Source organism: Oncorhynchus nerka, linkage group LG18 (assembly GCF_034236695.1).
Source record: "Oncorhynchus nerka isolate Pitt River linkage group LG18, Oner_Uvic_2.0, whole genome shotgun sequence".
In the NCBI taxonomy this organism is placed as follows: Eukaryota; Metazoa; Chordata; class Actinopteri; order Salmoniformes; family Salmonidae; genus Oncorhynchus; species Oncorhynchus nerka.
The window spans coordinates 1,544,135-1,571,521 of NC_088413.1; the positions used below are offsets into that span (position 1 = coordinate 1,544,135).

The window sequence follows — 27,387 nt, forward strand, 5'->3', positions numbered from 1 at the left end:
CCCCCTCTCCTCTCCTCTCCTCTCCTCTTCTCTCCCTCTCCTCTCCTCTTCTCCCCCTCCCTCTTCTCCCTCTCCTCTCCTCTCCTCTCTTCTCTCTCCATCTCTTCTCCCTCTCCTCTCTCTCCTCTCCTCTTCTCCCCCTCTCCTCTTCTCTTCTCCCCCTCTCCTATCTCCCCTCCCCCTCTCCTCTTCTCCCCCTCTCCTCTCCTCTCCTCTCCTCTCCTCTCCTCTTCTCTTCTTCCCCTCTCCTCTTCTCTTCTCCCCCTCTCCTCTTCTCTCTCACCCCCTCTCCTTTCTCCTCCTCTCCTCTCCTCTCCTCTCCCCTCCCTCTCCTCTTCTCTTCTCCCCCTCTCCTCTCCTCTTCTCACCCCATCTCCTCTCCTCCTCTCCCCCACTCCTCTCCTTCTCCCTCCTCTCCTCTTCTCTCCTCTCCTCTCTCTCCTCTCCTCTCTCCTCTCCTCTCCTCTTCTCTTCTCCCCCTCTCCTCTCCTTGTCTATTCTCCCCCTCTCCTCTCCCTCTTCTCCCCCTCTCCTCTCCTCTCCTCTTCTCCCCCTCTCCTCTTCTCCTCCTCTCCTCTTCTCCCCCTCTCTCTTCTCCCCCTCTCCTCTTCTCTTCTCCCCCTCTCCTCTCCTCTCTCTTACTCTCCTCTTCTCTTTTCCTCCTCTCCTCTCTCTCTCCCTCCTCTCCTCTTCCCCCTCTCCTCTCCTCTTCTCCCCTCTCCTCTCCTCTTCTCTTCTCCCCCTCTCTCTCTCCTCTTCTCCCCTCTCTCTCTCTCCTCTCTCTCCTCCCCCTCCTCTCCTCTCCTCTCCTCTTCTCTCTCTCCTCTCTCCCCTCTCCTCTTCTCTCTTCTCCTCTTCTCTTCTCCTCCTCTCATCTCCTCCCCCTCTCCTCTCCTCTCCTCCCCCTCTCCTCTTCTCTTCTCCCCCTCTCCTCTCCTCTCCTCCCCCTCTCCTTCTCCTCCTCTCCTCTTCTCTCCTCTCCTCTCCTCTCCTCTCCTCTCCCCTCTCCTCTCCTCTTCTCCTCCCCCTCTCCTCTCCTCTCCTTTTCTCCTCTCTCCTCCCTCTCCTCTCCTCTCCTCTTCTCTCTCCCCCTCTCCTCTCCTCTCCTTCTCCCCTCTCCTCTCCTCCTCCTCTTTCTCTCCTCCCTCCCCTCTTCTCCTCCCTCTCCTCTCCTCTTCTCTTCTCCCCCTCTCTCTCCTCTTCTCCCCCTCTCCTCTCTCTCTCCTCTCCTCTCTCTCTTCTCCTCCTCTTCTCTCCTCTCCCCTCTCCCCTCTCCCCTCTCCTCTCCTTTTCTCCTCCTCTCTTCTCTCTCCTCTCCTCCCCCCCTCTCTCTCTCTCTCTTCTCTCCCTCTCCTCCCGTCTCCTATTCTCCCCTTCTCCCCCTCTCTTCTCCTCTTCTCTCCATCTCTTCTCCTCTTCTCTCTCTCCTCTCTCTTCTCCCCCTCTCTCCTCTTCTCCCCCTCTCCTATCCTCTCCTCACCCCTCTCCTCTTCTCCTCCTCTTCTCTCCTCCCCCTCTCCTCTCCTCTTCTCTTCTCCCCTCTCCTCTCCTCTTCTCTTCTCCCCCTCTCCCCTCTCCTCTCCTCTCTCCCCTCTCCTTTCTCCTCCTCTCTCCTCTCTCCTCTCCTCTCTCTTCTCTTCTCCCCCTCTCCTCTCCTCTTCTCTTCTCCCCCTCTCCTCTCCTCTTCCTCCCCCTCTCCTCTTCTCCTCTCTCCTCTTCTCTCCTCTCCTCTCTCCTCTCTCCTCTCCTCTCCCTCTCCTCTTCTCTTCTCCCCCTCTCCTCTCCTTGTCTATTCTCCCCCTCTCTCCTCTTCTCCCCCTCTCCTCTCCTCTCCTCTTCTCCCCCTCTCTCTTCTCCTCCTCTCCTCTTCTCCCCCTCTCCTCTTCTCCCCCTCTCCTCTTCTCCCCCTCTCCTCTTCTCTTTTCCCCCCTCTCCTCTCCTCTCCCCTCTCCTCTCCCTCTTCTCCCTGTCTCCTCCTTCTCCCCTTCTCCACCTCTCTACTCCTCTTCTCTCCTCTCTTCTCCTCTTCTCTCCCTTCTCTTCCTCTCCCATCCCCCTCTCTCTCCTCTTCTCTTCTCCCCCTCTCCTCTCCTTTCCTCATCTCCTTTTCTCCTCCTCTTCTCTTCTCTCCCTCTCTCTCCTCTCCTCCCTCTCTCCTCTCCTCTTCTCTTCTCCCCCTCTCTCTCCTTGTCTCCTCTCCCCCTCTCCTCTTCTCCCCCCTCTTCTCCTCTCCTCTTCCTCCCCCTCTCCTCTCCTTCCCCTCTCCTCTCCTCTTCTCTTCTCCCCCTCTCCTCTCCTCTCCTCACCCCTCTCCTTTTCTCCTCCTCTCTCTCCTCTCCTCTCCTCTCCCCTCTACTCTCCTCTTCTCTTCTCCCCCTCTCCTCTCCTCTCCTCTCCTTTTCTCCTCCTCTTCTCCTCTCCTCTCCTCTCCTCTCCTCTCCCCTCTACTCTCCTCTTCTCTTCTCCCCCTCTCCCTCTCCTCTTCTCTCCTCCTCTCTTCTCCTCTCCTCTCCTCTCCCTCTTCTCCTCCCTCTCCTCTCCTCTCCTCTTCTCCCCCTCTCTCTCCTCTTCTCCCCCTCTCCTCCCCTCTCCTCTCCTCTCCTCTCCTCTCCTCTCATATTCTCCTCCTCCCCTTCTCCTCCTCTCCTCTTCTCCCCCTCTCCTCTCCTCTCCTTTCTCCTCCTCTCTTCTCCCCCTCTCCTCTCCTCTCCTCCCCTCTCCCTCTCCTCTTCTCTCCCTCTCCTCTCCTCTTCTCCCCGTCTCCTCTTCTCCCCTTCTCCCCCTCTCTTCTCCTCTTCTCTCCCTCTCTTCTCCTCTTCTCTCCCTCTCCTCTCCTCTTCTCCCCCTCTCCTCTCCTCTTCTCCCCCTCTCCTATCCTCTTCCTCCCCCTCTCCTCTCTTCTCCTCCTCTTCTCTCCTCTCCTCTCCTCTTCTCTTCTCCCCTCTCCTCTCCTCTTCTCTTCTCCCCTCTCCTCTCCTCTCTCCCCTCTCCTTTTCTCCTCCTCCCTCTTCTCTCCTCTCCTCTCCCTCTCCTCTCTCTCCTCTCCTCTCCTCTCTTCTCCCCCTCTCCTCTCCTTGTCTATTCTCCCCCTCTCCTCTCCTCTCTCCCCCTCTCCTCTCTCCTCTTCTCCCCTCTCCTCTCCTCCTCCTCTCCTCTTCTCCCCCTCTCCTCTTCTCCCCCTCTCCTCTTCTCCCCTCTCTCCTCTTCTCTTTTCCCCCTCTCCTCTCCTCTCCCCCCTCTTCTCCCTGTCTCCTATTCTCCCCTTCTCCACCTCTCTCTCTCTTCTCTCACTCTCTTCTCCTCTTCTCTCCCTTTACTCTTCTTCCACTCCCATCCCCCTCTCCTCTCCTCCTCTCCTCTCCCCCTCTCTCTCTCTCTTCTCCCCTCTCCTCTTCTCCCCCTCTCCTCCTCTCTTCTCCCTCTCTTCTCCTCCTTCTCTCTCCTCTCCTCTCCTCTTCCTCTCTTCTCCTCTTCTCCCCTCCCCTCTCCTCTTCTCCTCTCCTATTCTCCCCTCTGCTTTTCTCCCCCTCTCCTTTTCTCCTGTCTCCTCACCTGCCTCTCTCTTCTCCCCCTTTCCTCTTCTCCCCCTCTCCTCTTCTCCCCCTCTCTTCTCCTTTATCCTCTCCTCTTCTCCCCTTCCCCTCAATTCTCCTCTTCTCCCCCTTTCCTCTCCTCCCCCTCTCCTCCCCTCTCCTCTCCTCTTCCTTTCCCCTCTCCTGCCCTTTCCTCTCCTTTCCTCCCCTCTCCTCCCCCTCTCCTCACTTCCCCCTTCCTTCTCCTCTTCTCCCCCCCTCTACTAGTCTCCCCCTCTCCTCTTCTTCCCTCCCCTTCCCCTTTCCTCTTCTCTTCTCCCCCCTCTCCTTTTCTCCCTTTATCCTCTTCTCTCATCCCCCAATCTCTCTTCTCCCCCTTCCCCCCCCTCTTCTCCCCCTCCTCCTCTCCCCTCCTCTCTCGTCTCCTCTTCTCCTCTCCCCCTTTCCTCTTCTCCCCTCTCCTATTCTCCCTCTCCCCTCTCCCCCTCTCCTCTTCTCCCCTCTCTTCTCCTCCTCCTCTCCTCTCTCCTCTTTTTCTCTTCTCCCCTCTCCTAGTCTCTCTTCTCCCCTCTATTCTCCTCTTCTCTTCCCTTTCTCCCCCTCTTTCCCAGTCTCTCTTCTCCCCCTTTCTCCCTTCTCCCCTTTCTCCCCCTTCTCCCCTCTCCTCTTCCACCCCCCCTCTTCTCCTTTTCTCCACCTCTCTATTCCCCTTCTCTCCCTTCCTTCTCCTCTCCTCCCAGTCTCTCTTCTCCTCTTCTGCCTCTCTCTTCTCTCTTCTCCCCTCTCTTCTCCTCTTCCCCCACTCTCTTCTCCAGTTCTCCCCACTCCCCTCTTCTCCCACCTCTCTTCTCCTCCCCCTCTCCTCTATTCTCCTCTTCCCACCTCTCCTCTCCTCCCCCTCTATTCTCCTCTTCTCCCCAATTCTCCCCCTCTCCTCTCCTCTTCTCTCCCCACTCTCTTATCCTCTCCTCTCCTCTCTTCTCCTCTCCTCTCCTCTCCTATCCTCTTCTCCCCTTTTCCTCTCCTCTTCTCACAGTCTCTCTTCTCCCACTCTCCTCTCTTCTCCTCTCTTATCCCCTCCCATCCCCTCTCTTCTCTTCTTCCCCTCCCCTTTACTCTTATCCCCTCTCCTCTTCTCCCCCTCTCCACATCTCCTCTTCTTTCTCTCCCCTCCCCCTTTACTCTTCTCCTCCTCTCCACTTCTGTTCTCTCCCTCTTATCCCCTCTCCTCCCCTCCCCACTCACTTCTACTCCCCACTCACTTCTTCTCCCCCCTCTCTCTCTCCTCCCCCTCCTCTCCTCTTCTCCCAGTCTCTCATCTCCTCTCATCCCCCTCACCTCTCCTCACCCTTTCTTCTCATCTTCTCCCCAATGCTCCCCCTCTACTCTTCATCTCCTCTCCCTTTCCTCTTCTCCCAGTCTCTCTTCTCACCCTCTCCTCTTCTCCCCCTCCCCTCCCCTCCCCTCTCTCCTCTTCTGACCCATTATTCTACTCTTCTCACCACTATCCTTTTCTCCCCCTCAAATCTCATCCCCCCTCTCTTCTCCTCTTCTCCCCCTCTCTTCTCCTCTCCTCCCCCTCTCCTCTTCTCCCCCTCTCTTCTCCTCTCCTCCCCCTCTCCTCTTCTCCCCCTCTCTTCTCCTCTCCTCTCCTCTCCATTTCATTCTGTACTCCAACATCTGCCTGGTATTCAAGATAACACACAACATTGCAGCACCACATTTGGATTTCATCAACCTCAGACTTAAATATCAGTGTTCCAAGAACCTCCACCAGGGGAACTGTAGAATCCTCAACAGGTCCACCACCTTCTCCCAAACTGCCTTCTCACACAAACCAATAAAGACATGGAATGGTCTCACCTCAACATGGATCTAGTCCAATCAGATGTGTCTCACCTCAACATGGATCTAGTCCAATCAGATGTGTCTCACCTCAACATGGATCTAGTCCAATCAGGCGTGTCTCACCTCAACATGGATCTAGTCCAATCAGATGTGTCTCACCTCAACATGGATCTAGTCCAATCAGATGTGTCTCACCTCAACATGGATCTAGTCCAATCAGGCGTGCCTCACCTCAACATGGATCTAGTCCAATCAGACGTGTCTCACCTCAACATGGATCTAGTCCAATCAGATGTGTCTCACCTTAACATGGATCTAGTCCAATCAGATGTGTCTCACCTCAACATGGATCTAGTCCAATCAGATGTGCCTCACCTCAACATGGGTCTAGTCCAATCAGACGTGTCTCACCTCAACATGGATCTAGTCTTTTCAATGACTCAGATAGGAGAGGTATGTGGCTCTATAGGGTCTACAGTCTACAGGGTCTACAGCCTACAGGGTCTACAGGGTCTACAGTCAATCATGGACTACAAAACAAAACCCCCCGTCGTGGACCAGGATGTCTTGCTCCCAGAAAAACTAAACAACTAAACTGAACTAACAACTAAACAACTAAACTGAACTAACAACTAAACAACTAAACTAACAACTAAACAACTAAACTAAACTAACAACTAAACAACTAAACTGAACTAACAACTAAACAACTAAACTGAACTAACAACTAAACAACTAAACTAACAACTGAATTAACAACTAAACTAAACTAACAACTAAACAACTAAACTAAACTAACAACTAAACTGAACTAACAACTAAACTAACAACTAAACAACTAAACAACTAAACAACTAAACTAACAACTAAACAACTAAACTAACAACTAAACAACTAAACTAAACTAACAACTAAACAACTAAACAACTAAACTAAACTAACAACTAAACAACTAAACAACTAAACAACTAAACAAAACTAACAACTAAACAACTAAACTAAACTAACTAAACTAACAACTAAACAACTAAACTAACAACTAAACAACTAAACTGAACTAACAACTAAACAACTAAACTAAACTAACAACTAAACTAAACTAACAACTAAACTAACAACTAAACAACTAAACTAAAAACTAAACTAACAACTAAACAACTAAACTAAACTAACAACTAAACTAAACTAACAACTAAACTAACAACTAAACAACTAAACTAACAACTAAACAACTAAACTAAACTAACAACTAAACAACTAAACTAAACTAACAACTAAACTAAACTAACAACTAAACTAACAACTAAACAACTAAACTAAACTAACAACTAAACTAAACTAACAACTAAACTAACAACTAAACAACTAAACTAACAACTAAACTAACAACTAAACAACTAAACTAAACTAACAACTAAACAACTAAACTAAACTAACAACTAAACTAACAACTAAACAACTAAACTAAACTAACAACTAAACAACTAACAACTAAACTAACAACTAAACTAACAACTAAACAACTAAACTAACAACTAAACTAACAACTAAACAACTAAACTAAACTAACAACTAAACTAACAACTAAACTAACAACTAAACAACTAAACTAAACTAACAACTAAACTAAACTAACAACTAAACAACTAAACAACTAAACTAACAACTAAACAACTAAACTAACAACTAAACTAACAACTAAACTAACAACTAAACTAACAACTAAACAACTAAACAACTAAACTAAACTAACAACTAAACAACTAAACTAACAACTAAACTAAACAACTAAACTAACAACTAAACTAACAACTAAACAACTAAACAACTAAACTAAACTAACAACTAAACAACTAAACTAAACTAACAACTAAACTAACAACTAAACAACTAAACAACTAAACTAAACTAACAACTAAACTAACAACTAAACTAACAACTAAACAACTAAACAACTAAACTAACAACTAAACTAACAACTAAACTAACAACTAAACTAACAACTAAACAACTAAACAACTAAACTAACAACTAAACAACTAAACTAACAACTAAACTAAAAACTAAACAACTAAACAACTAAACTAACAACTAAACTAACAACTAAACAACTAAACAACTAAACTAACAACTAAACAACTAAACAACTAAACTAACAACTAAACTAACAACTAAACAACTAAACTAACAACTAAACTAACAACTAAACAACTAAACTAACAACTAAACAACTAAACTAACAACTAAACAACTAAACAAACAACTAAACTAACAACTAAACTAACAACTAAACTAACAACTAAACTAACAACTAAATTAAACTAACAACTAAACTAACAACTAAACAACTAAACAACTAAACTAACAACTAAACAACTAAACAACTAAACTAACAACTAAACAACTAAACTAACAACTAAACTAACAACTAATCTAACAACTAAACAACTAAACTAACAACTAAACAACTAAACTAACAACTAAACAACTAAACTAACAACTAAACTAACAACTAAACTAACTAAACTAACAACTAAACTAAACTAACAACTAAACTAACAACTAAACTAAACTAACAACTAAACTAACAACTAAACTAACAACTAAACTACTAAACTAACAACTAAACTAACAACTAAACTAACAACTAAACTAAACTAACAACTAAACAACTAAACAACTAAACTAACAACTAAACAACTAAACTAACAACTAAACTAACAACTAAACAAACAACTAAACTAACAACTAAACTAACAACTAAACAACTAAACTAACAACTAAACAACTAAACTAAACTAACAACTAAACAAATAAACAATGTGGAGGCTATATACAGGGGTACCGGTACAGAGTCAATGTGGAGGCTATATACAGGGGTACTGGTACAGAGTCAATGTGGAGGCTATATACAGGGGTACAGGTACAGAGTCAATGTGGAGGCTATATACAGGGGTACCGGTACAGAGTCAATGTGGAGGCTATATACAGGGGTACTGGTACAGAGTCAATGTGGAGGCTATATACAGGGGTACTGGTACAGAGTCAATGTGGAGGCTATATACAGGGGGTACCAGTACAGAGTCAATGTGGAGGCTATATACAGGAGGTACTGGTACAGAGTCAATGTGGAGGCTATATACAGGGGGTACTGGTACAGAGTCCATGTGGAGGCTATATACAGGGGTACTGGTACAGAGTCAATGTGGAGGCTATATACAGGGGTACTGGTACAGAGTCAATGTGGAGGCTATATACAGGGGGTACCAGTACAGAGTCAATGTGGAGGCTATATACAGGGGTACCGGTACAGAGTCAATGTGGAGGCTATATACAGGGGTACCGGTACAGAGTCAATGTGGAGGCTATATACAGGGGTACCGGTACAGAGTCAATGTGGAGGCTATATACAGGGGTACCGGTACAGAGTCAATGTGGAGGCTATATACAGGGGTACTGGTACAGAGTCAATGTGGAGGCTATATACAGGGGTACTGGTACAGAGTCAATGTGGAGGCTATATACAGGGTACTGGTACAGAGTCAATGTGGAGGCTATATACAGGGGTTACCGGTACAGAGTCAATGTGGAGGCTATATACAGGGGTACTGGTACAGAGTCAATGTGGAGGCTATATACAGGGGTTACCGGTACAGAGTCAATGTGGAGGCTATATACAGGGGTACAGAGTCAATGTGGAGGCTATATACAGGGGTACTGGTACAGAGTCAATGTGGAGGCTATATACAGGGGTACTGGTACAGAGTCAATGTGGAGGCTATATACAGGGGGTACCGGTACAGAGTCAATGTGGAGGCTATATACAGGGGTACCGGTACAATGTGGAGGCTATATACAGGGGTACTGGTACAGAGTCAATGTGGAGGCTATATACAGGGGTACCGGTACAATGTGGAGGCTATATACAGGGGTACTGGTACAGAGTCAATGTGGAGGCTATATACAGGGGTACTGGTACAGAGTCAATGTGGAGGCTATATACAGGGGGTACCGGTACAGAGTCAATGTGGAGGCTATATACAGGGGGTACCGGTACAATGTGGAGGCTATATACAGGGTACTGGTACAGAGTCAATGTGGAGGCTATATACAGGGGTACTGGTACAGAGTCAATGTGGAGGCTATATACAGGGGTACTGGTACAGAGTATCGGTATACTAGACTGGTGGGGGTCAGGGAGAGAGTTGAGTTATGTACTAGACTGGTGGGGGTCAGGGAGAGAGTTGAGTTATGTACTAGACAGGTGGGGGTCAGGGAGAGAGTTGAGTTATGTACTAGACAGGTGGGGGTACTAGACAGGTGGGGGTCAGGGAGAGGGTTGAGTTCTGTACTAGACAGGTGGGGGTACTAGACAGGTGGGGGTCAGGGAGAGGGTTGAGTTCTGTACTAGACAGGTGGGGTCAGGGAGAGGGTTGAGTTCTGTACTAGACAGGTGGGGGTACTAGACAGGTAGACAGGTAGAAAACACATGTTGACTCCCCCTGTAGAGAAACATCAACGCCATCCTCCTCTTTCATGCATCTTACATGTCTATGACTCTGTCATACAGGACACCAATGCTATGGGTGACAATATAATCAACCTACACAGTATCTAGAACTACACAATTATTATATATTTACTGACTAGAAATATAATAAACCACACAGTATCTAGAACTACACAATTATTCAATATTTACTGACTAGAAATATAATAAACCTACACAGTATCTAGAACTACACAATTATTAAATATTTACTGACTAGGAAATATAATAAACCTACACAGTATCTAGAACTACACAATTATTAAATATTTACTGACTAGAAATATAATAAACCACACATTATCTAGAACTACTGTCTGACCATAGTATTCTTTGTTTTCCTTGTTATTTTCGTTAGGTCAGGGTGTGACATGGGTGATGTATGTGTTTTTGGTCTTGTCTAGGGGTTTTGTATGTGTATGGGGCTCCCACCTTTCTAGGTATATTGTATGTCAATGGTTTCCTAGATTGGTTCTCAATTAGAGGCAGCTGTCTATCGTTGTCTCTGATTGGGAACCATATTTAGGCAGCCATATTCTGTGGGTACTTTGTGGGTGATTGTTTCCGTGTCTGTGTCTGTTTCGGTTTGGTATTTGTACGTCCTCGTTTATTGTTTTGTATTTCATTAGTGTTCAGTGTTTGTCTTATTAAAATCATCATGAACACGTACCACGCCGCATCTTGGTCCGATCCTTCCTCCTCTTCAGACGAAGAGGAGGAAATCAGCCGTGACAACTACACAACTATAAAATGTCAAAGTGAATTAAATGCTGTTTGGCCCTAAACAGACAGGACACGGTGGCAGACTATCTGACCACTGTGACTGATAGAAAACAGACAGGACACGGTGGCAGACTATCTGACCACTGTGACTGATAGAAAACAGACAGGACACGGTGGCAGACTATCTGACCACTGTGACTGATAGAAAACAGACAGGACACGGTGGCAGACTATCTGACCACTGTGACTGATAGAAAACAGACAGGACACGGTGGCAGACTATCTGACCACTGTGACTGATAGAAAACAGACAGGACACGGTGGCAGACTATCTGACCACTGTGACTGATAGAAAACAGACAGGACACGGTGGCAGACTATCTGACCACTGTGACTGATAGAAAACAGACAGGACACGGTGGCAGACTATCTGACCACTGTGACTGATAGAAAACAGACAGGACATGGTGGCAGACTATCTGACCACTGTGACTGATAGAAAACAGAGAAACAAATGGACAATGTAGAGACAATGTGAGCATAGCCTTGCTATTGAGAGAGGTCACCATAGGCAGAGAGAAGACAGCCTATATGCCCACTACTCACAAAATGAGGTGGAAACTGAGATGCACTTCCTAACCTCCTGCCAAATGTACGTCGATATAGGAGACATATATTTCTCTCATATTACAAGGCACCCAAAATAATTTGAAAATATAATATTGACAAGCTCCTGTATCTGTTGGGTAAAATACCACAGTGTGTAATCATGTCAGCAGAATGTGTGACCTGTTGTGATGAGAACAGGGTAACCAGTGGAGAACAAACACCACAGTAAATAAAACCTAGGACGAGATTTATCACTTTAGTTCATTTCCCTTGACATTTGTACTTCTACTTTTTGTACACACAGCTCACACTCTCCTACACACACCAGCTGGCTGAGAGGACCTTAGTGGAGCAGGCTGGCTGAGAGGGCCCTAGTGGAGCTGGCTGGCTGAGAGGGCCCTAGTGGAGCAGGCTGGCTGAGAGGGCCCTAGTGGAGCCGGCTGGCTGAGAGGGCCCTATTGGAGCAGGCTGGCTGAGAGGGCCCTAGTGGAACAGGCTGGCTGAGAGGGCCCTAGTGGAACAGGCTGGCTGAGAGGGCCCTAGTGGAGCAGGCTGGCTGAGAGGGCCCTAGTGGAGCCGGCTGGCTGAGAGGGCCCTAGTGGAGCCGGCTGGCTGAGATGGCCCTAGTGGAGCAGGCTGGCTGAGAGGGCCCTAGTGGAGCAGGCTGGCTCAGAGGGCCCTAGTGGAACAGGCTGGCTGAGAGGGCCCTAGTGGAGCAGGCTGGCTGAGAGGGCCCTAGTGGAGCAGGCTGGCTGAGAGGGCCCTAGTGGAACAGGCTGGCTGAGAGGGTCTTAGTGGAGCAGGCTGGCTGAGAGGGCCCTAGTGGAGCCAGGCTGGCTCAGAGGGCCCTAGAGGAGCAGGCTGGCTGAGAGGGCCCTAGTGGAGCCGGCTGACTGAGAGGGCCCTAGTGGAGCAGGCTGGCTCAGAGGGCCCTAGTGGAACAGGCTGGCTGAGAGGGCCCTAGTGGAGCAGGCTGGCTGAGAGGGCCCTAGTGGAGCCCTTCCCTTACTCTTTCTCTCTTCTCTACAAATCTCTCTTCCCTCCCCTCTCTCTTCCCTCCCCTTCTCTCTCTTTCTCTCTCCTCCACAATTCTCTCTCTCCCCTCTCCTTTTCTCTCCCTTACCCTCCTCCCTCCTCTACCTCCTCTCTCCCTTATCCTCCTCTGTCCCCTCCCGTCCTCTGCTCTCCCCACCCTTCCTCTCTCCTCCCTCTCATTATGCTCATCTCTCTCTCTCTCTCTCTCTCTCTCTCTCTCTCTTTTCTTGACATATAGTGTTGGACTTGATGATCTTGACTCAGCTCATAGACCTCTATCATCTACACCCCTCCCTTCTCCTACTCTAACATAACACCAATATAATATATAATACATAATATATACTCTCATTCATTTACATAGAGACAGATACAATCAATCATTGACACACTGAATATACAACAGTCAGATGCAGGACACCATCACAACTTAACTGACATTAGTGCCTGTCCCCAGATGGACAGTTAGACTACAGTAAAGTACATTTACAGGTGATCACATCATTGTCCTGCTTTGAGACACATTTTTACTGTCTGCTTCCAGTTGTATGTTATTTTACTAACCCTGCAAATTATAATATATCTTACAATATCAAAACATATCTCAGTAACTGTCACAAGTGTATATCAGTGTAGCAAAATCCTACCTGTGCTCCACAACAGGGTCATCAGTACCACTGCAGGTATCATGTCTGTCTCTAACTGGGGCTCCACAGTCTGCTGTCATAAAGAGTGGACTGAAGAGTGTAAAATACTGCTAGGCTATATGACTTCTCTCTCATTACGTCCTAACTTCAATGATGTGAGATTAACTTCTATTAACTATCTCTCTCTCCTATCTCTCTCTCCCTCCTCCCCTGTCTCCTCCTCAGTCTGTCAGTGAGTAAGAACTATCTCTCTCTCCTATCTCTCTCTCTCTCCCTCCTCCCCTGTCTCCTCCTCAGGCTGTCAGTGAGTAAGAACTGTCTCTCTCTCCTATCTCTCTCTCTCTCCCTCCTCCCCTGTCTCCTCCTCAGTCTGTCAATGAGTAAGAACTATCTCTCTCCTATCACTCTCTCTCTCCCTCCTCCCCTGTCTCCTCCTCAGTCTGTCAGTGAGTAATAACTATCTCTCTCTCCTATCTCTCTCTCCTTCCTCCCCCGTCTCCTCCTCAGTCTGTCAGTGAGTAAGAACTATCTCTCTCTCTCTCTCCCTCCTCCCCTGTCTCCTCCTCAGTCTGTCAGTGTGTAAGAACTATCTCTCTCCTATCTCTCTCCTTCCTCCCCTGTCTCCTCCTCAGTCTGTCAGTGAGTAAGAACTATCTGTCTCTCCTATCTCTCTCTCTCTCCTCCCCTGTCTCCTCCTCAGTCTGTCAGTGAGTAAGAACTATCTCTCTCTCCCTCCTCCCCTGTCTCCTCCTCAGGCTGTCAGTGAGTAAGTTATCTCTCTCTTATCTCTCTCTCTCTCTCCCTCCTCCCCTGTCTCCTCCTCAGTCTGTCAGTGAGTAAGAACTATCTCTCTCTCCTATCTCTCTCTCCCTCCTCCCCTGTCTCCTCCTCAGTCTGTCAGTGAGTAAGAACTATCTCTCTCTCCTATCGCTCTCTCTCCCTCCTCCCCTGTCTCCTCCTCAGTCTGTCAGTGAGTAAGAACTATCTCTCTCTCCCTCCTCCCCTGTCTCCTCCTCAGTCTGTCAATGAGTAAGAACTATCTCTCTCCTATCTCTCTCTCCCTCCTCCCCTGTCTCCTCCTCAGTCTGTCAGTGAGTAAGAACTATCTCTCTCCTATCTCTCTCTCTCCCTCCTCCCCTGTCTCCTCCTCAGTCTGTCAGTGAGTAAGAACTATCTCTCTCCTATCTCTCTCTCTCTCCCTCCTCCCCTGTCTCCTCCTCAGTCTGTCAGTGAGTAATAACTATCTCTCTCCTATCTCTCTCTCTCCCTCCTCCCCTGTCTCCTCCTCAGTCTGTCAGTGAGTAAGAACTATCTCTCTCCTATCTCTCTCTCTCTCCCTCCTCCCCTGTCTCCTCCTCAGTCTGTCAGTGAGTAAGATCTCTCTCTCCCTCTTCCCCTGTCTCCTCCTCAGTTTGTCAGTGAGTAATTACTATCTCTCTCTCCCAGCCTTGTGGTTGATTAAAGACCCCCCATCCACAAAAGGGGACATATCTGCGTATGTTGTGGTCTTGTGAATTCTGACTGAATTCTGGTAAAGCGGATGCTCTTTTATCTCAGCATGTCTACAGATTCTCTTTTCTCCCTGTATTTGTTGGCTTGGAAATGTTGATACCGGAGACAGTTATCAGAAGAAACTGTGTAACTAAGCATTTATAGAGGCTGAGAAATGCATTCTAATGAATTGGAGGGTTGGTTATCCTCCAACAATGTCACAATGGACGGCAGAAATGTCTCGTTATGTATCACTAGATTTGATTTACTGGTCAACGTTCATGAGGTCAGGATGCCTTATATGGAAAACTGTAGGACAAAAGGATTCTGTATAAAAAACATGACCACTTCCTGTTTTCAACAGCTGTTGGGTTGTTCAGTCCTGCCCTGGGGGTCTGCTGTCCTGTGTGTTGTGACTCTGGCCTTGACCTAACACACCTGAAACCAATAGTGAATGTTTCACTAAGATCCTAAAGCTGAGTGGGATGTGTTGGGTTGGGGTGGTGGAGGACGGGCCGACCCAGATACACCTTACAGTATGTACAAAAGTATGTGGACGCCCCTTCAAATTAGTGGATTTGGCTATTTCAGCCACACCCCTTCCTGACCTGTGAATAAAATCGAGCACACTGCCATGCAATCTCCATAGACAAACAATGGCAGTAGAATGGCCTTACTGAAGAACTCAGTGACAATCAACACGTCACCATCATAGTATGCTACCTTTCCAACAAGTCTGTTGGTCTAATTTCTACCCTGCTTTAGCTGCCCCGGTCAACTGTAAGTGCTGTTATTGTGACGTGGAAACGTCTAGGAGCAGCAGTGGCTTAGCCTCGAAGTGGTAGCTCACACAAGCTCACAGAACGGGACCGCGAGTGCTGAAGTTCGTTGCGTGTAAAAATCATCTGTCCTCGGTTGCAACACTCACTTCCGAATTCCAAACTTCCTCTGGAAGAAACTTCAGCACAAGAACTGTTCGTCTGGAGCTTCATGAAATGGGTTTCTACAGCAGAGCAGCAGCACACAAGCCTAAGATCACCATGTGCAATGCCAAGCGTCTGCTGGAGTGGAAACACTTTCTCTGGAGTGTTGAATCACGTTTCACCATCTGGCAGTCCATACCACAAACCTGGGTTTGGCAGATGCCAGGAGAACACTACCTGCCCCAAAGCATAGTGCCAACTGTAAAGTTTGGTGGAGGAGGAATAATGGTCTGGGGTTGTTTTTAATGGATCATGTTAGGCCCCTTAGTTTCATTGAAGGGAAATCTAATCTCTACAGCATACAATGACATTCTAGACTATTCTGTGTTTCTAACTTTGTGGCAACAGTTTGGGGATGGCCCTTTCCTGTTTCAGCATGACAATGCCCCTGTACACAAAGCGAGGTCCATACAGAAATAGTTTGTTGAGTTCGATGTGGAAGAACTTTACTGGCCTTCACAGAGCCCTGACCTAAACCCCATTGAATACCTTTAGGGATGAATTGAAACGTTGACTGAGCCAGGCCTAATCGCCCAACCTCACTAATGCTGTTGTGGCTGAAAGGAAGCAAGTCCCTGCAGCAATGTTCCATCATCTAGTGGAAAGTCTTCACAGAACAGTGGAGGCTGTTATAGCAGCAAAGGGGGGGACCAACTCCATATTAATGCCCATGATTTTGGAATGAGATGTTAGATTAGCAGGTGTCCACATACTTTTGGTCATGTAGTGTACATTCCCCTTCCATGCAAATGTGTAACTCTTTGCAGATGAGAATAAATCTAATTTAAAAATATATATATATAATTTTTTTAATCATTAATTTCAGAGGTCAGGGGTCAGGGGCTGAGCCGGACCAAGAGTGGAAAAGTTACTGGTTATGATGACATCACTGGTGAGAAGTCAGTAAAGACAAGATATTCAGTTGGCTGCATGTTAGTCTGTCAGCCCTATCTCTGTTGACATCTCACTTTCTCTCCACGCCTTCTCTCTCTCTCTCTGTTCCTCTCTCTCTCTTCCTGACAGATAGCATCAGACCTGTTGCCTTAGTAACAGACCTCTATCATCTACACCCCCCTTCTCCTACTCTAACATCAGACCAATATAATATATAATATGTCAAGTATAAGTAGTTCCATAAAACACTACTTGTTATTGGGGTTTAGAATGGTTTGTATGGACACATGAATTTCTCCATGTGGGATAATAAAGGTGACTAATATTGAACTGCTATAATCACTGTAGATTTATACTCTACCTACCTGGTGGACTGACGCTTTGAGCCTGGAGATCTGAGGAGAAAGAGAGAGACAGAGGAGAAAGGGAGGAGTCAGAGGAAGAGAGAGACAGAGGTTAAATGAACATCAACATGACCTTTCATGATGTGATGGGGAAGACAGGCTTATCGTTGGTATGGTGCAACAACGTGTACATACACTATATATACAAAAGTATGTGGACACCCCTTCAAATTAGTGGACTCTATTTCAGCTACACCCCTTCCTGACAAATGTATAAAATCAAACACTCAGCCATGCAATCTCCATAGACAAACATTGTCAATAGAATTGAGTTAATGAACTCCCCCTCTCTTCTCCTCTCCTACCCTCTCCTCCCACCTCTACTCTTCTCCCCTCTCCTCTCCTCTTCACCCCCTCTCTCCTCCTCTTCAACCCCTCTTTTCTCCTCTTCTCCCCCCTTCTCCCCCCTCCTCTCCTCTTCAACCCCTCTCCTCTTCACCCACCCCCTCTTCTTCCCCCTTCCCCCTCTCCTCTTCTCCCCCTTTCTTCTCCTCTCCTCCCCTCTCCACTCCTCGCCCCTCTCCTCCCACCTCTACTCTTCTCCCCCTCTCTTCTCCTCTCCTCTCCTCCCACCTCTACTCTTCTCCCCCTCTCTCCTCCTCTTCAACCCCTCTCTCCCCCTCTTCTCCCCTCTCCTCTCCGCCCCCCCTCTCCTCCTCTTCAACCCCTCTCTCCTCCTCTTCTCCCCCTCTCTTCTACTCTCCTCTCCTCCCCTCTCCACTCCTTGCCCCTCTCCTACCCTCTCCTCCCACCTCTACTCTTCTCCCCTCTCCCCTCTCCTCTCCAACCCCTCTCTTCTCCTCTTCTCCCCCTCTCTTCTCCTCTCCTACCCTCTCCTCCCACCTCTACTCCCTTCTCCCCTCCTCTTCTCCTCATTCTCCTACCTCTCTTCTCCCCTTCTCCCCCTCCTCTTCTCCTCTCCTCCCCTCTCCTCGCCCCTCTCCTACCCTCTCCTCCCACCTCTATTCTTCTCCCTTCTCTTCTCCTCTTCTCCCCCTCTCCTCGCCCCTCTCCTCCCTCCTTTACTACTCTCCCCTCTCCTCTCCTACCCTCTCCTCCCACCTCTATTCTTCTCCCTTCTCTTCTCCCCTCCTCTTCTCCCCCTCTCCTCTCCTCTTCAACCCCTCTCTTCTCCTCTTCTCTCCATCTCTTCTCCTCTCCTACCCTCTCCCCCTCTCTACTCCTCTCCTCTCCCTTCTCTTCACCCACCCCCTCTTCTCCCCACTCTCCTCTTCACCCACCCACTCTCTCCCCTCTCCACTTCACCCACCCCCTCTTCTCTTCACCCACCCACTCTTCTCCCCCTCTACTCTTCACCCACCCCCTCTTCTCCCCCTCTTCTCCCCCTCTACTCTTCACCCACCCCCTCTTCTCCCCCTCTCTCTTCATCTTCTCCCCCTTCTCCCTATCCTCTTCTCCCCCTTTCTCTTCATCTTCTCCCCCTCTCCTCTTCTCCCCCTTCTCCCCCTCCTCCGTTTTACCACCTCTCTTCTCCTCAACTCCCCCCCTTCTCTCCTCTCTTCTCCCCAATTCTACCCCTCCCTTCTCCCCTTCTCACCCCTCTGCTCTTCTCCTCCTCTCCATTTCTCCTCCCTGCTCCCACTCTCTTCTCCACCTCTCTTCTCCCCCCCCTCTCTCCCCTCCTCTTCTCCACCTCTCTTCTTCTCTTCTCCACCTCTCTTCCCCCTCCCCTCTCCTCTTCTCCCCCTGTCCTCTTCTCTTCTCCACCTCTTCCCCCTCACCTCTTCTCACCCCTCTGCTCTCCCCATCTCTTCTCCTCCCCCTCTCCTCTCTTCTCCTCTTCCTCTCCACCTTCTCCCCTTCCTCTCCCCCTTACCCTCTTATCCTCTTCTCTCTCTCGTCTTCTCCCCTCCCCTCTCTTCTCCTCTTCTCCCCCTCTACTCTTCTCCCCCTCTACTCTTCTTCCCCCTGCCCTCTTCTCCCCCTCTCCTCTTCTCCCCCTCTACTCTTCTCACCTCCCCTCTCTTCTCCTCTTCTCCCCCTCTACTCTTCTCCCCCTCTACTCTTCTCTCCCTTTCCTCTTCTCCCCTTCTCCTCTGTTCTCCTCTTCTCCCTCTCTGTTCTCCTCTTCTCCCTCTCTGTTCTCCTCTTCTCCCAATCTCTCTTCTCCCCCTCTCTTCTCCTATTCTGCCCCTATCCCCCCTTATCTCCCCCTCTCCTCTTCTCCCCCTTTCCTCGTCACCCCCTCTCTCCTCTCTTCTCCTCTCCTCTCTTCTCCTCTTCTCTTCTCCTCCCCTTCTCCTCTCCTCTACTCCCCCCACTTCTCCTCTCCTCCCCTCTCCTCTCCTCTACTCCCCCTCTCCTCTCCTCTCCATTTCATTCTGTACTCCAACATCTGCATGGTATTCAAGATAACACACAACATTTCAGCACCAAATTTGTTTTCATCAACCTCAGACTTAAATATCAGTGTTCCAAGAACCTCCACCAGGGGAACTGTAGACTCCTCAAACGGTCCACCACCTTCTCCCAAACTGCCTTCTCACACAAACCAATAAAGACATGGAATGGCCTCACCTCAACATGGATCTAGTCCAATCAGACGTGCCTCACCTCAACATGGATCTAGTCCAATCAGACGTGCCTCACCTCAACATGGATCTAGTCCAATCAGACGTGTCTCACCTCAACATGGATCTAGTCCAATCAGACGTGCCTCACCTTAACATGGATCTAGTCCAATCAGACGCGTCTCACCTCAACATGGATCTAGTCCAATCAGACGTGTCTCACCTCAACATGGATCTAGTCCAATCAGACGTGTCTCACCTCAACATGGATCTAGTCCAATCAGATGTGCCTCACCTCAACATGGATCTAGTCCAATCAGATGTGTCTCACCCCAACATGGATCTAGTCCAATCAGACGTGTCTCACCTCAACATGGATCTAGTCCAATCAGATGTGCCTCACCTCAACATGGATCTAGTCCAATCAGACGTGTCTCGCCTCAACATGGATCTAGTCCAATCAGATGTGCCTCACCTCAACATGGATCTAGTCCAATCAGATGTGCCTCACCTCAACATGGATCTAGTCCAATCAGACGTGTCTCACCCCAACATGGATCTAGTCCAATCAGACGTGTCTCACCTCAACATGGATCTAGTCCAATCAGACGTGTCTCACCTCAACATGGATCTAGTCCAATCAGATGTGTTCACACTGATATTGATCTAATAGGCAACAGTGATTTTTTTAATGACACAGAATAAACACTAAAAAGCGCATTACATTTAAATAGCTGTAATAACTTAGCTCTGTACACTATTCTGATTAGATGCTATTTAATGCTGAGTTTGGACACAGGTTTCTATAGGAACACTAAGACACCTGGACCACATATTGAGATGTGCCTTTAGTTAAGTAAATCAGTTGTTACATAAGGTGACAGTTGTAGGTGTCACGACTTCCGCCGAAGTCGGTTCCTGTCCTTGTTCTGGCGGTGAAGAAGGATGGCGGTCTGCGCCCTGCATTGACTATCAAGGTATCAACCAAATCACTGTGAGGTACAGCTACCTGCTGCCTCTCATATCCAGTGCGATAGAGTCAATGCACAGGGCTTCTTCACAAAATTGGATCTCAGGAGCGCTTACAACCTGGTGCGTATCCGGGAGGGGGACGAGTGGAAGACGTCATTTAGTACCACCTCAGGGCACTATGAGTACCTTGTCATGCCGTACGGGTTGATGTCTTCCAGGCTTTTGTAGACGAGATTTTCCGGGATTTTCTTTGGTCAGGTAGCCAACTACTACCGGAGGTTTATCTGGGGCTTTGGTCAGGTAGCCAACTACTACCGGAGGTTTATCGGGGGCTTTGGTCAGGTAGCGACTCCCATTACCTCACTGCTGAAGGGGGGGCCGGTGCGACTGCAGTGGACGGCTGAGGCGGACAGGGCTTTTGGTCACCTGAGGGCTCTGTTTACCTCGGCTCCCCTGCTGGGATCTGGGTGAGGAGCCGTGCTCTCTCAGCGCTCGGGTACGCCACTAAAGGTCCACCCCTGTGCTTTCTTTTCGAAGAAGCTCAGCCCGGCGGAGCGAAACTAAGATGTGGGGGACCGGGAGACTGAACCCTCGCCAGGCAAGGTGAAGACTGAACCCTCGCCAGGCAAGGTGGGGACTGAACCCTCGCCAGGCAAGGTGGAGACTGAACCCTCGCCAGGCAAGGTGGAGACTGAACCCTTGCCAGGCAAGGTGGGGACTGAACCCTCGCCAGGCAAGGTGGAGACTGAACCCTCGCCAGGCAAGGTGGAGACTGAACCCTCGCCAGGCAAGGTGGGGACTGAACCCTCGCCAGGCAAGGTGGGGACTGAACCCTCGCCAGGCAAGGTGGAGACTGAACCCTCGCCAGGCAAGGTGGAGACTGAACCCTCGCCAGGCAAGGTGGAGACTGAACCCTCGCCAGGCAAGGTGGAGACTGAACCCTCGCCAGGCAAGGTGGAGACTGAACCCTCGCCAGGCAAGGTGGAGACTGAACCCTCGCCAGGCAAGGTGGGCCATGTTGTTTTTTACCCTTTTTGTTTTCACTGTCCTACAGACCAGTTTCCCAGAACGCTAAGGCAGACACACTGTCCTACAGACCAGGTTCCCAGAACGCTAAGGCAGACGCACTGTCCTACAGACCAGGTTCCCAGAACGCTAAGGCAGACGCACTGTCCTACAGACCAGGTTCCCAGAACGCTAAGGCAGACGACCAGGTTCCCAGAACGCTAAGGCAGACGCACTGTCCTACAGACCAGGTTCCCAGAACGCTAAGGCAGACGCACTGTCCTACAGACCAGGTTCCCAGAACGCTAAGGCAGACACACTGTCCTACAGACCAGGTTCCCAGAACGCTAAGGCAGACACACTGTCCTACAGACCAGGTTCCCAGAGCGCTAAGGCAGACACACTGTCCTACAGACCAGGTTCCCAGAACGCTAAGGCAGACACACTGTCCCGGATGTATGACACAGAGGAGCGGTCCATAGATCACACTCCCGAACTTCCGGCCTCTTGCCTGGTGGCACCGGTAGTGTGGGAGCTGGACGCGGACATCGAGCGGCGTTACGTACAGAGCCCACTCCCCTCCACCTGCCCAGAGGGACGTTACAGCCCTTACCTTCCACAATGACCTTGGTTGCACCTTTCTGTGGACTTCCTCGAGGATCTTCCTCCCTCACGATCCTGGTCATTGTGGATCTGTTCTCTAAGTCCTGCGGTCTCCTTCCTTTGCCCGATCTCCCTACGGCCCTACAGACTGAGGAGGCCATGTTTACACATGTCTTATAGGCACTATGGGGTGCCAGAGGATAGAGTGTCTGATCGAGGTCCCCAGTTCACGTCAAGGGTCTGGAGGGCGTTCATGGAACGTCTGGGTCTCGGTCAGCCTTACCTCTGGTTTTCACCTCCGCCATCGGGTTTTCACCGGTCTGGCACTCGACCCGAAACCTGCCCCTCCGCCTGCCCTGCCGGAAGCTGGGCCCGCGGTTCAAAGTCCTGAGGAGACTGAACGAGGTTTGCTTCAGGTTACAGCTTCCCCCCGATTACCGTATTAACCCCTCGTTCCATGTGTCTCTCCTCAGGCCGGTGGTGGCTGGTCCACTCCAGGAGTCTGAGGTGCAGGTGGTTCCTCCACCCCCTCTGGACATCCAGGGGGACCCGGTTTATGCTTTTCGAGCCATACTGGACTCGAGGCGTCGGGCGAAAATCCTTCAGTACCTTGTGGAGTGGGAGGGGTACGGTCCGGAGGAGAGATGCTGGGTGCCGGTGGAAGACGTTTTGGACCCTCCGTTGCTGCGGGAGTACCACCATCTCCATCCGGATCGCCCTGCGTGTCAAGGGGGGGTACTGTTACAACTTCCACAGAAGTCGGTCCCGCTCCTTGTTCGGGCAGCGACGTCACCGGCCTTCTAGCCTTCGCCACCGGCCTTCTAGCCATCGCCACCGGCCTTCTATCCTTCGCCACCGGCCTTCTAGCCATCGCCACCGGCCTTCTAGCCTTCGCCACCGGCCTTCTAGCCTTCGCCACTGTCCTTTTGGCCTTCGCCACCGGCCTTCTAGCCATCGCCACCGGCCTTGTAGCCATCGCCACCGGCCTTCTAGCCATCGCTGATCCATTTTTCATTTTCCATTTGTTTTGTCTTTGTTTTACACGCCTGGTTCCAATTCCAAATGACATGTTCATTACTTAACCCTCTGTTTTCCCCATGGTTTTGTGCGTGATTGTTTTATGTATGTTTGGTCTGTTACTGTGGGCTCGGTATTTACGACACGTTATTGGAATATTTGAGTAAAGTTACATATCTCTACTGTCCTGACTCCTCTGCACCAGCTACACCCAGAACATTACAGTAGGACTGTTAACAAAGTAGCTGAATTGTCAAAGACTGAGGTCACCCAAAGAAAAGTAATCCAGAACTTTCTCTGGTAAAGAATTACAAATCTACCACTTTCATATAAACCCCTCGATACACAGCAGAACATCTACACTGAATCCTTCCAACAAACATCCTGATCTGTTTTAATGAACACTTTTTATGACACTAAAATAACCTTCAACTACAGTATATATGAAGGGATGATTGTCATTGTTACATTATATAGGCTACAGGAAGTTATATTCTTCCATTGTAAATAACAGGTTCTCCCTCCATCTATAATCATCAGATCTGCTTGCAGATGAACAGAATGTCTTGGAAAGACAGACCTTTAGACCTCATAGTTCTGTCCAATATATTGTGGATTTTTTTCATATTTATTCTTTCCTTACAGGTTGGGATTTAAATTGATGGACACGCCATGATGTCTCAGTGAAAAATGTATAACGTAGTATCTACCATTTCCATTACTATTTATCTAGCATACACACTCTTTCAAACATTATTATTTGGGAAAGTTATCAGGGGTAGTAACTAGCATAACTTATTTGACTATTTCTTTCACACACACCTCATTGGCTAGGTTAGCAAGCTAGCTAACTAGCCACATTTAGCACAAGCTCACGACTAAACTGACCTGGCGATCCTACTATCATGGACACTTGTCTCCAGGCAGCATGTTTGTGTTTATGTCCCTGTAGCTGTCAGCAGTTGTTTCAAAAAGACACGGTTTTGAGGAAACTGAGAAAATGATTCTCTCCTCCATGTGTCCAACCGCATGCGACCACCTGCAAAAGGTACCTGCATCAGTATAGTTGCCTAGCTGTGTAAAAGGTACCTGCATCAGTATAGTTGCCTAGCTGTGTAAAAGGTACCTACATCAGTATAGTTGCCTAGCTGTGTAAAAGGTACCTGCATCAGTATAGTTGCCTAGCTGTGTAAAAGGAACCTGCATCAGTATAGTTGCCTAGCTGTGTAAAAGGTACCTGCATCAGTATAGTTGCCTAGCTGTGTAAAAGGTACCTGCATCAGTATAGTTGCCTAGCTGGGTAAAAGGTACCTGCATCAGTATAGTTGCCTAGCTGTGTAAAAGGTACCTGCATCAGTATAGTTGCCTAGCTGTGTAAAAGGTACCTGCATCAGTATAGTTACCTAGCCGTGTAAAAGGTACCTGCATCAGTATAGTTGCCTAGCTGTGTAAAAGGTACCTGCATCAGTATAGTTGTCTAGCTGTGTAAAAGGTACCTGCATCAGTATAGTTACCTAGCTGGGTAAAAGGTACCTGCATCAGTATAGTTGCCTAGCTGTGTAAAAGGAACCTGCATCAGTATAGTTGCCTAGCTGTGTAAAAGGGACCTGCATCAGTATAGTTGCCTAGCTGTGTAAAAGGGACCTGCATCAGTATAGTTGCCTAGCTGTGTAAAATGTACCTGCATCAGTATAGTTGCCTAGCTGTGTAAAAGGTACCTGCATCAGTATAGTTGCCTAGCTGTGTAAAAGGGACCTGCATCAGTATAGTTGCCTAGCTGTGTAAAAGGTACCTGCATCAGTATAGTTGCCTAGCTGTGTAAAAGGTACCTGCATCAGTATAGTTGCCTAGCTGTGTAAAAGGTACCTGCATCAGTATAGTTGTCTAGCTGTGTAAAAGGTACCTGCATCAGTATAGTTGCCTAGCTGTGTAAAAGGTACCTGCATCAGTATAGTTGCCTAGCTGTGTAAAAGGTACCTGCATCAGTATAGTTGCCTAGCTGTGTAAAAGGTACCTGCATCAGTATAGTTGCCTAGCTGTGTAAAAGGTACCTGCATCAGTATAGTTGTCTAGCTGTGTAAAAGGTACCTGCATCAGTATGTGTAGAAATACAGATAAACCTAGGGTATGGCTAAATGGGATGTGTAGAAATACAGATAAACCTAGGGTATGGCTAAATGGGGTGTGTAGAAATACAGATAAACCTAGGGTATGGCTAAATGGGGTGTGTAGAAATACAGATAAACCTAGGGTATGGCTAAATGGGATGTGTAGAAATACAGATAAACCTAGGGTATGGCTAAATGGGGTGTGTAGAAATACAGATAAACCTAGGGTATGGCTAAATGGGATGTGTAGAAATACAGATAAACCTAGGGTATGGCTAAATGGGGTGTGTAGAAATACAGATAAACCTAGGGTATGGCTAAATGGGGTGTGTAGAAATACAGATAAACCTAGGGTATGGCTAAATGGGATGTGTAGAAATACAGATAAACCTAGGGTATGGCTAAATGGGGTGTGTCGAATCCCTCCACCAGTTGAAGCTAATTTACTATAAACTCGAAAGTAGTATTTGGAGAACAGCAAAAACTAACAGAAATGCCCCCAGACATTCACTATTTAACTGTACTAGAATGCTTAAAAGGTCGCAAAATGTTTTATATCGGTTATCGGTATGGTTTCTTTTTGGAAAGGAAAATATTGGATATCGGTATCGGCCATAAATGTACTATCGGTGCTTCCCTAATAATAAGGTTGGTAACAAGATGGAAAATCGTTGAGGAAATCTGTTGCAGCTCAAATCGACTACAACATCCACAATGCAATGCTCTCTGTGTGGGCTGGCTAGCTAAATGTATCTACACACAATAATACCAAAGACAATATCAGCATGTGAAGTAGCTAACTAGCTGTTAAATCACCTAAACAAACTGCACTATCAATTTAGGAGTCTCCAATCTCACCATGTTCAACCTGCAGATCGATGTGTCTCCCAGAGTGGAGTTTAAATCACAACGGCAGATATACTTTTGAGGAGATGGGAAACGTTGACGAACCTACGTCTTTGGCCCACGCGGTGCATTCTGGGCGACTCTGGGACAGGGATCGCTCTCCTTCACGGAGTGAATGGAGTCTACTGGGCACTAGCTCAAAAACCCAACAACGTTGACGATGTTACGTCATTGGCCCACGCGGTGCATTCTGGGCGACGTGAGATGTGAGATAATTAACTTGCTGTCTGTAGTATCGTATAGCTTTGGAATCGTGACAGAACGTACTTTTGATGAAAACAGAGTTTCTCGACATAAAGTACACTGACTTTGAGAAGGGATTACGTGATGATTGGTTTAGCAACCGCGTGACGCAGCATGACAACGTGAACGTGATTGGTCGACATTCTGCTGGGTGGGGTGTTATACACGCACGCAGATCTTTAGAAATGGGAGGATCATTTGAACATTGAAAAACGTTGCCCCCCCCTGCTATAATCTATATGAATAATATGGAAATAATTACAGTCACGCAGATCTTTAGAAATTGTAGGATCAATTGTAAAGTGTCACTCATGAAAAACGTTGTTGACCCCCTGCTATAATGTATATGAAGTCACCCTTGTGGAGCGGTTCGTATAGTGGACTATGACAGTGTCATTGTCTCATGTTCTTCCCACCTACATTGTTGCTCTGCATTCAGAGATGTTCCTAATGATGTCTGCAACCAGATCATGTTGTATTTGCCTGTCTGCATTATTCTCCAGGGAAAGGAAACATTCTGTGAACACTGAAGCATTGCATCAACAAGGTGTCTCTGATAATATTGAAACATTGTATAAATGAACGATGCGGCTCGGAGAAACTGAAACATTTAGTATCAATGACAACTCTGATAATATTCACATTGCAACATAGTAGTCAACACGGAGGCAGCACGGGCCAGCTGGTCTGTCTGATATTATTGTGTTGAATACGCAGCATCTGGGTGCTCATTACATACTAAAAACAGCCCTACATCCACACTATAACTAAATCATTTAGTTGACCTTTTAATGACCTTATGCCAACAATATTGATCTGTTCAACTTTTAATTCAGGAAGATGGACAAGCAACACTTGGTGCTCATTATACCAGAGGTAGGTAGACTACAGGTAGGGATTAGGATGCAGACAGAGGTAGGTAGACTACAGGTAGGGATTAGGATGCAGACAGAGGTAGGTAGACTACAGGTAGGGATTAGGATGCAGACAGAGGTAGGTAGACTACAGGTAGGGATTAGGATGCAGACAGAGGTAGGTAGACTACAGGTAGGGATTAGGATGCAGACAGAGGTAGGTAGACTACAGGTAGGGATTAGGATGCAGACAGAGGTAGGTAGACTACAGGTAGGGATTAGGATGCAGACAGAGCAACACTGATGGAGTGAGAGGTGGAAATCTATTATACCAGAGGTAGGTAGACTACAGGTAGGGATTAGGATGCAAGCCCATAGAAATAATGTTATTTTGGGCTCCCTACAGAAGAGTTTATCAAACCGCTGATACAG

At 48.0% G+C, this 27,387-nt stretch overlaps 1 protein-coding gene across 1 annotated transcript in view; it reads right to left on the reverse strand.

The window, feature by feature from the left end:
* Positions 1–25,851, reverse strand: part of LOC135561679 (CD5 antigen-like) — a 126,070-nt gene extending 100,219 nt beyond the window's left edge. The window contains exon 1 of the mRNA XM_065003412.1: positions 25,811–25,851. The gene's annotated coding sequence lies outside the window, so the exon portion shown is untranslated. The remainder of the gene's footprint in view (positions 1–25,810) is intronic.
* Positions 25,852–27,387: the final 1,536 nt, after the last annotated feature.